We start from the raw sequence: 16,148 nt of genomic DNA on the forward strand, positions 1-16,148 counted from the left end.
ATGAAAAATTAAAATAAAATAGTTTAATTATCTTTGTAGGCATAAATATCTAAAGAAAAAGAAGAAAAAAAAGTTATATGAGTCCAACCTGTAGTAGATATGTAGTTAAAAATAGTAATAAAAAATGTTAGTTATTAAAATAAAATTTCACATTTTAAAGGAACATGCATGCAAAAGTAACAGGTAATGTCTATTTGCTAAGCCTTTTGAAAAATATACTTACATAAGTCTGTGTGTGAATTGCGTTGTTTTGGTTTATTAAACAACAAGTTGATATGGCCGAGTTGGTCTAAGGCGCCAGATTAAGGTTCTGGTCCGAAAGGGCGTGGGTTCAAATCCCACTGTCAACAAATAATGTTTTAACTTTGTTTTGCTTCATTTGTCCCACAAAGCTTCCTTATTCTTTACCCTCCATAGGTGTCAAGCATGCGTTACTCATCTTATCATATTAATGATAGGGATAAATTATAATTATTAATATAGCTTTTTGCTAGAATGAAATGTAATGTTTTTTTCAATCAATGGTTTAAAGCGAACTATGAGATTAGTATTTATGAAATTATTTTTTATGTATAAATAATTTAAATTTAGATATTTTAAGATGTAAAACCGTTTATTAAATTATTGTAATTAATTTTTTTATAAAATTTCTTTTTCAATAGATAATAAGCGATCCTATTTATTTTTATTGAGACATTGTTGATATTATATAGGATTTTATTAATTTTAATTTTTTTATACTTTCAAGAATTGTTAATATTATTGTATAAATAATACATGCATTTATCATTTTTTATATGTATAATTTCTTTTAAGATGTTACGTTATGTAAATAAATTCAATCAATATTTAAGTTTTTATTGTGTTTTAATGAATGTTCAAAATTAAACCAATATTTTTTTATTTTTTTATTATCTAATGATCATATTTACTCAATGCTGAAAAAATATTTAAAAAGTGTCATTATATAATTTAAATTGTTTAAACATATTTTAAAATGGTGAAAGACTCATTGGGGGTGATAATTTACTGGAGAAAATATTGCAGAATATTCAAAGTGAGTTTTATCAACTAGTTAGAGATTACATGCCAACATCTTAGAATATATCTGAGAGTTCTGGAGATTTCTCATAAGAAATCACCCAATTAAATATTTTGGAGATTCTTAATAAAGAATTCACCCAAGATAAAAAAAAAATTGTGAGTTTTCTTATAAGAAGATCATCCATGCAAAAAGAACTTTAGAGATTCTTAACAAAAAATTCATCCAAGACAAAACTCGAGACTTTTCTAACATGAAAATCATCCATGGAAAAAAGAACTTTGGGTATTCTTAACAAAGAATTCATCTAATACAAAACTCGGGAGTTTTCTAACAAGAAAATCATCCATGCAAAAAAATACTTTGGAGATCCCTAACAAAGAATTCATCCAAGACAAAAATATTGGAGTTTCTTAACAAGAAGAATCATTCAATCTTCTAGGGAATTCCTATAAACAAAAGTCATACAAACAACTTTCTAAGAAACATCAGGACACAACAGAGCACAATCTCTGAATGTGCCAGACAAAATTGGACTTTACTTGTAGACATCAGTAATAAAAACTGGCCTCTAACGGATGATGCCAAAAATAAATTGGACTTGGAAAATGATATCAGTGACAACTGGACTTTAAACATGCCAATGACAACTGGACTTTGGACTTAATGTCAGTGACAACTTGACTTTGGGAGCCAATGATAATTGGATGTAGGAAATAAGTGTCGCTAACAACTGGACTTTAAAAATGATGCCAGTGACAACTGAACTTTATATACCAATGACAATTGGGTTTTGAGAATGATGACAATGACAATTGGACTTTGCAAATGATGTTGGTAACAATCGAACTTTGGATACCAGTGACAATTGGATTTTGAAATGGATGCCAATGAAAATTGGACTTTGGAATTAATGTCAGTGACATTTGGATTTTAAAGATGAAAATGACAATTGGACTTTGCAAATGATGCCGATAACAACCAGACATTGGATAACAATGACAATTGAATTTTGAAATGGATGCCAATGAAAATTGGACTTTAGAATTAATGCCAGTGATAATTGGATTTTAAAGATGCCAATGATAATTGGAATTTTGAAATAATGTCGGTGACAACCAGACTTTGGGTACCAATAACAATTGGATTTTGATAATGATGTCAGTGACAACTGGACTTTAAGTACAAATGACAATTGGATTTAGAGAATGGATGCTGGTAACAACCGGACTTTGGGTTTGATGTCAGTGATAACTCGACTTTGAGAGTGTCAATGACAATTGGACTCTTTTTGGCAATGAATGTCGGTAAAAAAACGGAGTTTGAAATGGTGTTAATAACAATTGGACTTTGAAAATGCCAATAATAATTAGACTTTTGCAAGTGATATCGATAACCACCGGACTTCGAGTACCAATGACAATTGAATTTTGAAAGGATTCCGGTAACAATCGAACTTTTGAAATTAATACTAGTGACAAACGGACTTTAAAAGTACCAATGACAATTGGACTTTAAAAATGGATGCCAATAACAATTTAACTTTGTAATTAATGCCAGTAACAACTTGACTTTAAAGATGTCAGTGACAATTGTACTTTTGAAAGGATGCCGATAACAACCAGACTTTTGAAATTAATGTCAATTATATATATATATATATATATATATATATATATATATATATATATATATATATATATATATATATATATATATATATATATATATCCTGGTTGGATATCACTGAATGCATTTTAATAGGAATTTATCATTCAACCATATTATACCATTAACTTAAAAATTAGAATTTGATGTGACATGATACATAATGGTGATTGATTTTGTTTAAAATAAATGATTTTACACTTGTCGTGCATATTCTATTTTCTTTTAAAGTAGTGGATACTAGAGAAGTCAACCATTTGAATTTGTAGTATATCGTATCTGATAAAATTAACAGTTAAATATAACTAAAATGATAGAAAAATAATAACTTATAAATTACTTGAAATAATTTATAAAAATTATGTTTTAACTTGTTAAAAAAACTATAAGCTTATAAGAAATTAACGGCTACTGAACATAACTTTTTTAGTTATTGTTGTCAAAGTCGTTTTTAAGACGTAAAATCGTATAATTTTACTTATTTAGGTATGATCAACATGTTAAAATGGTGGTAAATTTGTTTTTCTTATAAATTCAAGAAAAAAATCAATTTTACATTGAGTTAACTCCATGAAATCGGATAAAATTGTTTCATTTGCTTGTTTGTACAATTTTATTTCTAAATGGTTTTTTTTGCCAGGATTCTTTTTTTTCTCCATAATCAAAATAAATTTTTTCTTTATGTTTTTATTTTATATTTTTAATGACTTAGAATCTTAGTATTTTGAAAGAAAAAAAATTATATTTGTATGATTTTGTGGGATAATTTAAACTTGTTATTTTAAAAGATAAAATGATATATTTATAGGATTTTATGGGATAATTAATGTGTTTTAATACAAATTTATGCACATGAAATTTCTTGTATAATGGTTTGGTATATTTTGACTTTATAATTAAGTTAATATATATTTTTAAATATTGTTTTAATTTAAAATAAACTCATACGAATTCACGAGCCAATTTTATTTAGGCAAAATGAGTTGTTAAAACTCGTTTCTATTAACCTTGTTTTTAGTTATATAGTTTTGTAAGTTATAAGTTGTCGGTTTGAGTATGTATGTGTTGAATAAAATTGATTTTGAATGAATTAATTTTATAAAATTTATTCAAACTTAAAATGAGTTGAAGATAAAATTGTTGAATTGTAATTCCTTGTGTTAAAGTAGGTTGCTTGAGAGAGGCAAGGGAAGGTCGAAGGGTTTAAGTTAAAATGTCGAAGCATATTGCTCAACCGAGATTTTTGACTTAGACTTATTTTGTAATTTTAGTTGAATTATGCTGGTTGGAGTTTGGCTTAGGGAGCAAGCAAACTCAACCTATAAATAGGGAGTGATATCTATTATTGGTAGTAACACAACACATAAGTGCAGTTGAATATAAAATCTTAGTTTGAGAGTAGAGAGTAGCTCTGTAGAAACAAGTTATTCTTTTTCTTTCTCGCCAGACAAAATTGGACTTTACTTGTATACATCAGTAATAAAAACTGGCCTCTAACGGATGATGCCAAAAATAAATTGGACTTGAAAAATGATATCAGTGACAACTGGACTTTAAACATGCCAATGACAACTGGACTTTGGACTTAATGCTAGTGACAACTAGACTTTAGGAACCAATGATAATTGGATGTATAAAATAAGTGTCGATAACATCTGGACTTTAAAAATGATGTCAGTGACAACTGAACTTTATGTACCAATGATAATTGGGTTTTGAAAATGCTGACAATGACTATTGGACTTTGCAAATGATGTTGGTAACAATCGAAATTTGGATACCAGTGACAATTGGATTTTGAAATGGATTCCAATGAAAATTGGACTTTGAAATTAATGTAAGGGAAATTTGGATTTTAAAGATGAAAATGACAATTGGACTTTGTAAATGATGTCGATAAAAACTAGACATTAGATAACAATGATAATTGAATTTTGAAATGGTTGCCAATGAAAATTGAACTTTATAATTAATGCAAGTGACAACTGGATTTTAAAGATGCCAATGATAATTGGACTTTTGAAATAATGTCGGTGACAACCAGACTTTGGGTACCAATAACAATTGGATTTTGATAATGATGCCAGTGACAACTGGACTTTAAGCACTAATGACAATTGAATTTAGAGAATGGATGTTGGTAACAATCGAACTTTGATTTTGATGTTAGTGATAACTGGACTTTAAGAGTGCTATTGACAATTGGACTCTTTTTGGCAATGAATTTCGGTAAAAAAAATGGACTTTGAAATGGTGTTAATAATAATTGGACTTTGAAAATGCCAATATTTCCTTCCAGTCATGTGTGATGAGCATTCTGAGTCAAAGAAACACTGAATGTGACTCTTGTCATGTTTTCGACCACCACCTCTTCCTCTACCTGCACCACCACCTCTTTGGTGTCTTTGGTATGAGGGTCTTCTCTGATTCGACCAACCTCCTTCTTGTTGATTTCGACTAGTCGAGTTGTTGTATCCTTCTTTACCTTTGTTGTCGAGCCATTTCCCTTTGCTATTCTTTTCTCTTACTGATTGCGCCTGCAAAACCACATAAGTCTCCGACTTGCCTGGATCTCTTTTAGCCATTCTTTATTCATGAGATTCAATCATCCCTCAAAGCACTTCGTTTATCAATATTGACAAATCTTTCGACTCTTCTATGGCTACTACCATATGCTCGAACTTTGGAGCCAATGACCTCAAGATATTTGAAACAACTGATCTTTATGTCAACACTTCCACACATACCTTGATTTGATTCACCCGTTTTATAATCCTAGTGAAAAAATTAGTTATGCTTTCATTGTCTTCCATCTGAAGCAATTCATACGTTCTTTTGTGAATTTGTAACCTCGCCTCTTTCACCTTCTCTCCACCTCCAAAAGATTTTTCAAGAATTTCCCATGCTTATTTCTCTAATTCAACATCACTAACCTTTTAAAAATTATAAGAATCAACATATTGATGGATTATAAAGAGAGCTTTATAGTCTTTCTTCTTCAATTCTTTGTGTGCATCTTTTTCTTCATCTGTCGTGTTTATTGCAAGTGGTGTCATTCCCTATTTCATAAGATCCCAAAGACCTAGATAGCAACAGACAACCTTTATCTTCTTGCACCAATTCTCGTAATTTTGATTCTTCATAATTGAGAAACTCGCCGAAAAATGTCTGTTCGGATGATTCATCATGTTATGCTTCCAAGAATCGCTCAGCCAATGCTCTAGATACCAGATGTTAAAATTAAACACAAGACTTTGAGTAATTCCGAATCAATATTTATGAACAAGATTCAATTGCATTGATCCAATTCCCTCTTATTCTTCACTCTTCACTCGAGTGAATCAACCAACCTTCGTTGCAAGATTATATCGCTGCACAATGGTGACGAAAAACAAGAAAAAAAGATTGAATTGAGAAGAAAAAAGTTAGGGTTTATCGAGAGAATGAAGAAGATGAATTTTCTGTAGAGTTCCTCTCTGCTCACAAACTGTGATTCTTTATTCTTTTGCAACTACAAAATTCAAGTGTTTACAATAATAGGGGTTACTCCCTATTTATAGATTTTACTTGCTTGCTTCCTAAGCAAAGTCCAAAAACAGAAGTCCAAAATACCTAAGTCTGCCAACACTACAAAATTATGTTTAAAACCAAATCCATGTCGAGGCTAACTCCTTGAGACTTCGATACTCACACAATTTTGACACACAACATTTCAACGACACCAGACTCTTCCGAAAGTACTGCTTTGACACAAACAATTACAATTCCACATGTGTTGCTCCACTTTAAACTTTCAATTAATATATAAATGCCATTTTTTATAACAATTTTTCAAAGATTTTACTTTGATATTTTTAAATGTATTAAAATGAACTATTAATATATTTATTATATCTAAGGTTAAACTAATATTAATAAATCATTTTATTTCAAAATTAAATTATATTTATATTTATTATTTCTTTTTGTTAAAAATTTAATTTAATTGGAAACTTGAATTAACCCAAGTTTTTAATTATTTAAAGAGTGTAAGTCGAGTTAATATATTTAATCAAGTTAGATCGACTATTAATATAAAACTTTATTTTTTTATATAAAAAAATATTATTTAAAATAGTAAAACTAATAACTATTTTACAATTGTTCAGAGTGAAAATCTTTGAAAAATTTGATTAATAGTTTAAAATATGATTAATAGTTTAAAATATGACTAATAACTATCTAACAATTGTTCAGAGTGAAATTTGAACAATATATTTTAAACTTATAAAGTCAAAATTTTACCATAAATTGACACACATAATCAAGCAAATATTGTAAATTGATCTAACAAAAGAATAAATAATTTTATATTTATATTTTTCTCAAATACAATAATAGATTTATAGTGCTTTATATAATAAATTACCACTTTCACTTATTATCAAAATTATATGTTTTATTTTAATTTTAAAATTATTAGTATTATTTAAAAAATATTAAAAGAAATTAGTAATTTATTATATATATATATATATATATATATATATATATATATATATATATATATATATATATATATATATATATATATATATATATATATATATATAGAACTAATCATATTTAAAATAATTTAACAAAAAAATATATCATTATAAAATTGTACTCTTTGTACTTGTCGTTACGGTCTATTAGTTTGATTGTGAGGATATTTTATACGAAGTCCTCGGTTAGAATCCATGTCATCATATTTCTATCTCTATAAATGTTAGTTTCAATATATGTTGGTCATTAGGTCTTACAATCAAGATTAAACTTTTTAGAATTAAACCATGCTCGGAAGTTCTAGTAAGAGAAATTCCTACTCTAGATTGTGACACTTGTGAATAAGTTTGATTGTTGGAATTTTTTAATTTTTATGTTTGTTAGTTCGTTTTACATGTTTTAGATGATCCTATGTTGAAATTTATGTTAGAATAAAATTTGGTTCTATATCTATTATCCTTGAGTTTTTATGATAACAGAGTATAAAGAACAATTTTATACTCTAATAGTTTGTTCAGTATGCAAAATTTGAACAAGTCAAAAGCTAGATAAAGAAAACTCTAAACAAGTTAGAAGTTGGACAAAGTAAAATTTGAACAAGTCAGATACTGAATAGAGTTGACTTTGAACAAGCCATATCTTGAATAGAGAAGACTCTGAACAAGCCAGACGTTGATCAAAGATGAGTAAAATAAGACTCTCGACTGTGGATAAAAAAGACTTTGGACTCTGGATTGAGAAACCATGGACTATGGATAAGAGAGACTATGGACTCTGGATATAAAGACTCTGGACTTTAGATATCATCAGAATCTGAACCAAAGTGATAATATGAAGAAGTTCTAAACCTAAAGTCAACCTCTGGATATTCCAGTGAATGCTTTAGAAGTAAACAACCCAGATGTACTCTGATAAATTAAAGTCTCATATTCTCTAGACTCTGAAGTCTATCCTCAATGCTCTGAACTCTAATCAAGCTTCAAAACATCTCATATATGAAACCAATGATTTAGAGAAAATGAATGAATGAATATTCTAAGAATATATTATAAGTTAAGTGGCAAAATCAAAAGGATAGTACTACAAATGGCTATAAAATATTTTATCTCCACTGCCCATGATTTACGGCTGAATCTCATACCAACTATTACAGTTTGGATTTGAAGAAGTTTTCAATTATATTCTCCAACGATCTTATTCTTCATCTGTATAAAGAGGACAAAGGAAGTATGAAAGATAACTATTGGTGCACTAAAATGACGAACTTCATGCTGAAAGAATTTCAATAAGATAAAATCAAGAACAAGAAAGAGAAATTGAAATAAACACCTAGAACTTAATTTCATATATTCTTAAGTGTGAAGTTTGATTATCAATGTGTTGTCTGCTTATTTAGAAGCAATTTTATAAACATAAATATTGTATTTAACAATTGTTAAATTCCTTGAGGGACTGGGTTTTAGTTAGAAGCCTCAAGAAGTCATTGACAGATAGTCTTTAAGTTGTAGTTCTTTAAGGGACTAAGTGTAGTCATAATCTTTGAGAAGTCATTGACGGGTAGTGTTTGAGACTGTAATCAGTTTGATTATTGGATTAAGTCCTGTTGAGAAAGAAAAATCACTATGGCATGTAGACTGAATTAACCTCGTTAATGGTGAACCAAGATAAAAATACCTTGTCATTTTTATCATTGTTGCTATTGTTTTAGAGTCATGAAAAATTGTCATATTTGAAACCCAATTCAATGCCCTTTTCTTGTGTTTCCCGAACCTTCAAAATTCAAGTTGTTGTTTGTCCAGGGTTAAAAAGAGTACTTTGAGAATGACCTTTTCTAGTATGAGGCTTGCGAATTATGATCTGGAAAGGTAATGATGGACCTCCAGCAGTCCTATTATTAAAATTTGAATTTCTATATTTGTTTATCCACTTTACATATTATTCACGGTACGATGTTGAAATTTGAGTCGGTGTTCGTCTAGAGTTGGAAAAAGTCAGTTGAAAAGGATCCTCTCTAGTGTGACACTTGTGAATTATGACGAGCAGGGTGATGGTTGACCTCCATGAAGGAAAAGAGCGATCCAAAATGCAACGGAATTTAAAATTTCTCCTTTAGTGATCCTTACGAATGGGCATGATCAGTGACAAAATCGTTACCTCTTGTGGTGATTGTAACCTTTGATGCATATCTACAGAGCGATCACGAACGTTGAACGATGACAATGCCTCTACTCAGTCCACACGAACGAATTCCTTCAATCTTAGTGCTAGCTGCTACGAATGAAGGCTTTGAGTGAGAGAGAGAAACAAAATTTCAACTGCACAAATGCTTCTACACAAGGGTTCTATTTATAGAACCACTTATATGGGATGCAAGCTAAAAAGCCCACTCAAGTGTATGTGGCCCATATCTTATAATATGCCAAAATCACTTAAGCGCGTGATACCTTACCATATTTCGTATTCTACTTAAGTACACCGTACCTTACGATGTTCTACAATTCACTTAATGGCACCGTACATTACGGTATTCCTTAGTTACTCTATCTCTCATTAACCCGTCCTTTTGTGTGTGACCCTGTAGGTATTCGCGGCATTGGAAATTATATTAAATCACGTATTTAACATAATAAACAGTGAGCGGTATCTAGCAACACATCACTGCTACCCAAGACACGAAAAATGTCACGTGATCTGACAAATCCTTTTGTGATAATACTTATGTGTACAATTACCCTTTTTCCCTTATGTTTATATTGAACACAAGGCATAGACCGTGTCATCCTTGTCCAGTTCAATATTGGGCTCATAGACATTTATCCTGTTACGCATGATGGGCAAATTCCATCTAGGTCACTCATGTCCCTTAGCATGCTTCGTGGAGTACCCATCAACTGTCTTTATGGTCATCCAGTTACGGACAATGTTTGATCAGCAATAAGGCACTCTGTCATACCCCAATTTTGTCCGGCTATTTGTGGTTTACCCATGAGATCTCTTTGTTTCAAAGATCCATTTGCGTAAGCGTGTTCATAATCTAAAATGTGGTTTGAATCTTTTCACATTACTAATCCAAAAAAACTATGTTTTTATTAGTAAGTATTAAGAGCCATGTTATTATTTCTATGATCACTATTACTAGTCCATTTACACATCCCAAATATTTATACCAAGTTCTAAGTTCTTCATGAGTTCCCAAATTAAATTTGCATTTTTTTAGAAACATGTATGTGTCGTTTTTAAATTAAAAGTTCCATATTTAGATTTTTGTATTTAAAATAGAATTGTGTTGTTTTTTAAATTAAAAGTTCCATATTTAGATTTTTTTATTTAAAATAAAATTGTGTTGTTTTTTAAATTAAAAGTCTCATATTTAGATTTTTGTGTTTATATTAGAATATGTGTTGTTTTAAAATTAAAAGTCCCATATTTAGATTTTTGTATTTAAATTAGAATATGTGTTGTTTTTAAATTAAAAGTTCCATATTTAGATTTTTGTATTTAAAATAGAATTGTGTTGTTTTTAAATTAAAAGTTCCATATTTAGATTTTTGTATTTAAAATAGAATTGTGTTGTTTTTAAATTAACTCACTATATTTAGTTTCTTTGTACCTAAGTTAGAATTATGTTGTTCTTTAGATTAAGTCATTACTTAAGTTAAAAGTGAATTGTTTTCAAAAAAAAGGTTGAAATTGATTAACATGAATAAATATTGAGTTAAATTTTGAAAGTTTAAAAGGTTGAATACATAGTTATTAATGGTCATGAGACTTCAAATCCAACAAATTGCAAATAGCCCAAATACACTTTAATAATTCAATTCTTTTCAAATCCAACAAGTTACAATGGCTATTAGCTTTAATTTAATAAGTTACAGATAAATCCAAATATACACATTTGTCTTTAAAAAACAAAACTTAAATAATTACATTTCTAATTAAATGAAAAAAAGTGTTGTTAGTGACCAAGACCAGCGCACCTCCAAGTTTGGCATTCTTACGAGCCACCTTTATCAAGTCACTTCAGAGTTGTAATCTGCAGAGAACAAAAACAACTTATTTTAAAAGCGCTTTTCAAAAGCACTTAGAGAACTGAAAAACAACTAAAAAATTACTCAGATTAAAACTTTATCCATAAGGTTAACCTAAACATCCAAAAAACACTTTTGACATTAGCTTAAAACAGAACAAACCAAATCCCATATAATCTGGGATGAGAAATTCGAAAAAGGGGGAAGTTTTTCTAAGACTTAAAATTCTTCATAAACATGAAGAAGATAACAGAGTGTGAAAACATCAAGAACAAGAGAGCAAAATATTTTTCTCGAAAAAAACCAAACAAGAACCACACGGTAATTTTTCAAGAAAAATCCTAAAGAACCAACAGCAAAACACAGCAAGAACAGCAAACCCAACAAGAACAAGATAGCATTTTGTTTCTAAAAAACCTTAAACCAAAAATGCATAGCAAGAACAACATAAACACAACAGAGATTTTTTTTTTTCAAAAAAAACCTAAGAACACAACAACAATAACAGAAATGGAGACGCTCAGTAATCCTTCACCGATGATTCATGAATCGATCATTAATCGAAGGAGAAGAAGAGAGATAGAGTTGGGAAAGAAAAAAAATAACAGAAGCATAAGAGAGAAGCAAAAAAACTCGACAATACCTTTTCGGAATTGATTCGCTTCCGCTCTTCATCTTTCGACTCAAGCATCGTCGTTCTGCGTTCCATCTTCAAGCCACGACCACGACAATCTCCCATGACCCTCTCTCGATTCAGAAAAACCTAATCCGATTTCCATCCACCGTAACACCATCCTCACCGGCGCAACCTCTACCATTCCGACAACCACTTGCCGCCGCCAATAACGGCCTTCACAACCGTACTCTTGTTCACACCGTCGTACTCTCGCGCACGCCGTTGTGGAGGTCCGTTTTTCTCCTTCTCTCATTTCCTATCCCATTTTACTCCCACTTTCTGCAAACCTAATTTGTGACGTGTAACTTTGGAGTGTTTGATATTGTTTTTTCATTTACCATTATTATTATTATTTTTATTTATTTACTTAAAATATGATAGGAAGAAGAAACACACAGGATGGGTTGATTCATTTTTATGAGTTTTGGGCCCAATCAATAGATACACCCCACTTCATTATCCATACCCCCAATACGATTGGTTGGTTCTTTTTAGGCCCATACTGATTGTTTTAGAATGTTAATTAGAAAAATATTTTAGAATTTAATTAGATTTCTTTTTTTAGGAATGATTGTAGATTAATTAGAATTATAAAGTGATTTAGAATTATTTTAGAATTTTTAATTTAATTTAGAATGATTTTAGAATTTAATCTTTGTTAATATTTTAGAATTTAATTAGTTTTCTTTTTTTTTAGAAATGATTGTAAATTAATTAGAATTATGAGGTAATTTAGAATTGTTTTAGAATTTTAATTTAATTTAGAATGATTTTAAAATTTAATCTTTGTTAATATTTTAGAATTTAATTAGTTTTCTTTTTTTTAGAAATGATTGTAAATTAATTAGAATTATAAGGTGATTTAGAATTGTTTTAGAATTTTAATTTAATTTAGAATGATTTTAGAATTTAATCTTTGTTAATATTTTAGAATTTAATTAGTTTTCTTTTTTTTAGAAATGATTGTAAATTAATTAGAATTATGAGGTAATTTAGAATTGTTTTAGAATTTTAATTTAATTTAGAATGATTTTAAAATTTAATCTTTGTTAATATTTTAGAATTTAATTAGATTTCTTTTTTTTAGAAATAATTGTAGATTAATTAGAATTATAAGGTGATTTAGAATTATTTTAGAATTTTTAATTTAATTTAGAATGATTTTAGAATTTAATCTTTGAAAATATTTTAGAATTTAATTAAATTTCTTTTTTTAGAAATAATTGAAGATTAATTAGAATTACAAGGTGATTTAGAAATGTTTTAGAATTTTTTTATGATTTTAGAATTTAATCTTTAAAAATATTTTAGAATTTAATTAGATTTCTTTTTTTAGAAATAATTGTAGATTAATAAGAATTACAAGGTGATTTAGAATTGTTTTAGAATTGTTTTAGAATTTTTTAATGATTTTAGAATTTAATCTTTGAAAATATTTTAGAATTTAATTAGATTTCTTTTTTTAGAAATAATTGTAGATTAATTAGAATTATAAGGTGATTTAGAATTGTTTTAGAATTTTAATGTAATTTAGAATGATTTTAGAATTTAATCTTTATTAGTATTTTAAAATTAATATTTTGGATAATAGTTTAGAATTGAGATTTTCGATTGTTTAATATTGTTTTGAGTTTTAATTTAATGATACTTTTGTTAATTGTTTAAACTTTAGTTATTTGTTTTAGATTTAACATTTTATTGCAATTCTCTTGTTATTTCATGTTGATTTCAACTAACACCTAACATTTAATGATTAACTCTAATTTTTTAATTTCCACAATTAACATCTAACTCTTTTAAATCCCGCATCTAATATTTTTTTGTGTGTATTTACTTTACTTCGCTTTATGCTATATCATTGTACATTCTTCATCTCATCTTAAAATGAACCTAAAAATGATAAAGACTTAAAAGATACAAAAAGATTATAATTCTCATGCCATCAATTAAAACCAATTTTTTAAAAACAAATAGAACTTCTCGATTCAAAGTCGAGCCCATTTTAAATGCCTTTGTAAGTCGATCGCTTGAAAAAGCATCTTCATCAACCTCACATGGCTTACTCTTGGGCTTTCTTACAATGAGACCTATTCGGTTTTAATTAATCGATTATTCACCAAATAAATTCAATTCATTCACAAGAATGCAAATTTTAAAACCTCGATCCGACATCGAAAGTTAAATTAAAATACTTAATCATATCTAAACAACACTTCATTTGAAAATGAAAAGGGGGATGGTTTTGAGTTTTCAACTCCTCTCCTCGATTATTTGAATACGAGTTTTCTTACTCGGTTAGTCAAATGATCGTCATTTCTAATTCATTTAAGTACAAACAAATTAAATCCTTTTACAACAAGAAATCAAAAGGGAGATAACTTTGAGTCTTCAATTTTTCTCCTCGACTATTTGAATATAAGTTCTCTTACTTGGTTAGTCAAATAATTGTCGTTCCTCTACAAACTTCCAAATCCCGATTAAATCAAAACACTTTCATGACAATGAAATGAAAAAGGAGATGACTTTGAGTTTTCAACTTCTCTCCTCAATTGTTTGAATACAAGTTCTCTTACTCCGTCAGTCGAACAATTGTCATCTTTCCACCAACTTAAACCATAAGTTAAATCATTCTCAATCAAAACTATACGAAAAGGGAGATGGTCTTGAGTTTTCAATTCCTCTTCTCAAATGCTTGGATATGAGTTGTCTTACTCAGCCATTCAAGTACTTGCCGTTTATTCTAAAATACATCAACCATACACAAACCAATTTTCATAATCACTCAAATGAAACAAGAAAGCAGTCTAGAGTCTTCTACTCCCTTTCCCGATTATTAGGATACCAGTTGTCTTACTCGATTATCCGAGTATTCATCATCCATTCAAAAACACTTTAATTATTATCAAATCCTTTCTATAATTAAGGATGAAAAAGAAAGCGGTCTAGAGTCTTCTATTCCCTTTCCCGACTGTTAGGATACGAGTTGTCTTACTCGACTATCCGAGTAATCGTCATCCAACCAAAAACATCTCAACCAATAAAAAAACGTCCAACATATTGATCCAACTTGTCACCCCCGTGTGACCAAAACTCTTTTCAGAAAGAACACTGTTAATCCTTTCTAATGCGCACAACAAACCAATGCTTAAGCCTCCGCCGAGAGTAGACAAGCCACCGTTTAGCCTTTAGGATGCGATCTAAACAGTTGTTTATTAAAAAACACCAACCAACCGTAGTTCCCCGAACTACGAATGCTCTGATTTCCTTATTATACCATAAGGATACGTAGGTAGGAGATTGTTGTATCTTCGTGAGCACACTAATAAAAAACCCTCCCCTTTCCCTTTCTAAGGTTCTCATCCACTTCTATTTTAAATATTTTATAACCCAAAGATAACAAACAAACATAAATTAACACTCGAAACGCAAATTAGAACTAAAAGGTTCCCGTTGAGTACAACGGGCGTAAGGGGTGCTAATACCTTCCCCTTACGTAATCCACTCCCGAACCCGAATATGATTGCGATGACCATTATTCTATCTTTCAAAGGTTTTATCGATATTTTGCTATTCCTTCATTGCGATAAATAAAGTTCGGTGGCGACTCTATTCGAACATTAATTTTTTCCGAGACCATCGCGAGGAATCGTATTTTTCTAGATGCGACAGATGGCGACTCTACATCTAGGGTCCATAGTGATTTCAGGTCGAAGGGTGATGTACACCATTATCACCATGAGAATAACTTATGACACTTTGCATAACATTCTATATAGTATTCTCATAGCGGGTCAATCCAGTATACATATTACTCTTAATATTCATACCTATGTTTAAGACTTGATAACTCCTTATCCATGATCCATAAGATGTGATCATCAGTCGATATACATAATAGTCTTAATGCTTTAATGTTATCCCACTTCACAATGAAGCTCGACTATGAATACTTTAAGAATAGTGTCCTTATGTTTAATTTGATCTCATGATTAAGTCATACTTGATACATTAAACAGACTATCTATTCTAGAGACTTTATTAGACAAACATAATAAAGAAAAAGCCTTTTATTATTAATAAATAATTCGATACAAGTACCCAAAGTATTGTCCTTAGTTCAGTTGATGTATTGTGTGTTAATTTTATCTGTTTGTTATTTATTTTGTTATTATTATGCTGTCATGATTATAATTATTATGATTTATTG

General features: G+C 29.2%; 1 non-coding gene across 1 annotated transcript; it reads left to right on the plus strand.

The window, feature by feature from the left end:
* The first annotated feature begins 269 nt into the window (after positions 1-269).
* TRNAL-AAG (transfer RNA leucine (anticodon AAG)) lies at positions 270-350 on the plus strand. The gene has a single exon. It is a non-coding gene; the product is annotated as a tRNA-Leu (tRNA).
* Positions 351-16,148: the final 15,798 nt, after the last annotated feature.

The sequence above is a fragment of the Lathyrus oleraceus genome, chromosome 7, assembly GCF_024323335.1.
Source record: "Lathyrus oleraceus cultivar Zhongwan6 chromosome 7, CAAS_Psat_ZW6_1.0, whole genome shotgun sequence".
Lineage (NCBI taxonomy): Eukaryota > Viridiplantae > Streptophyta > Magnoliopsida > Fabales > Fabaceae > Lathyrus > Lathyrus oleraceus.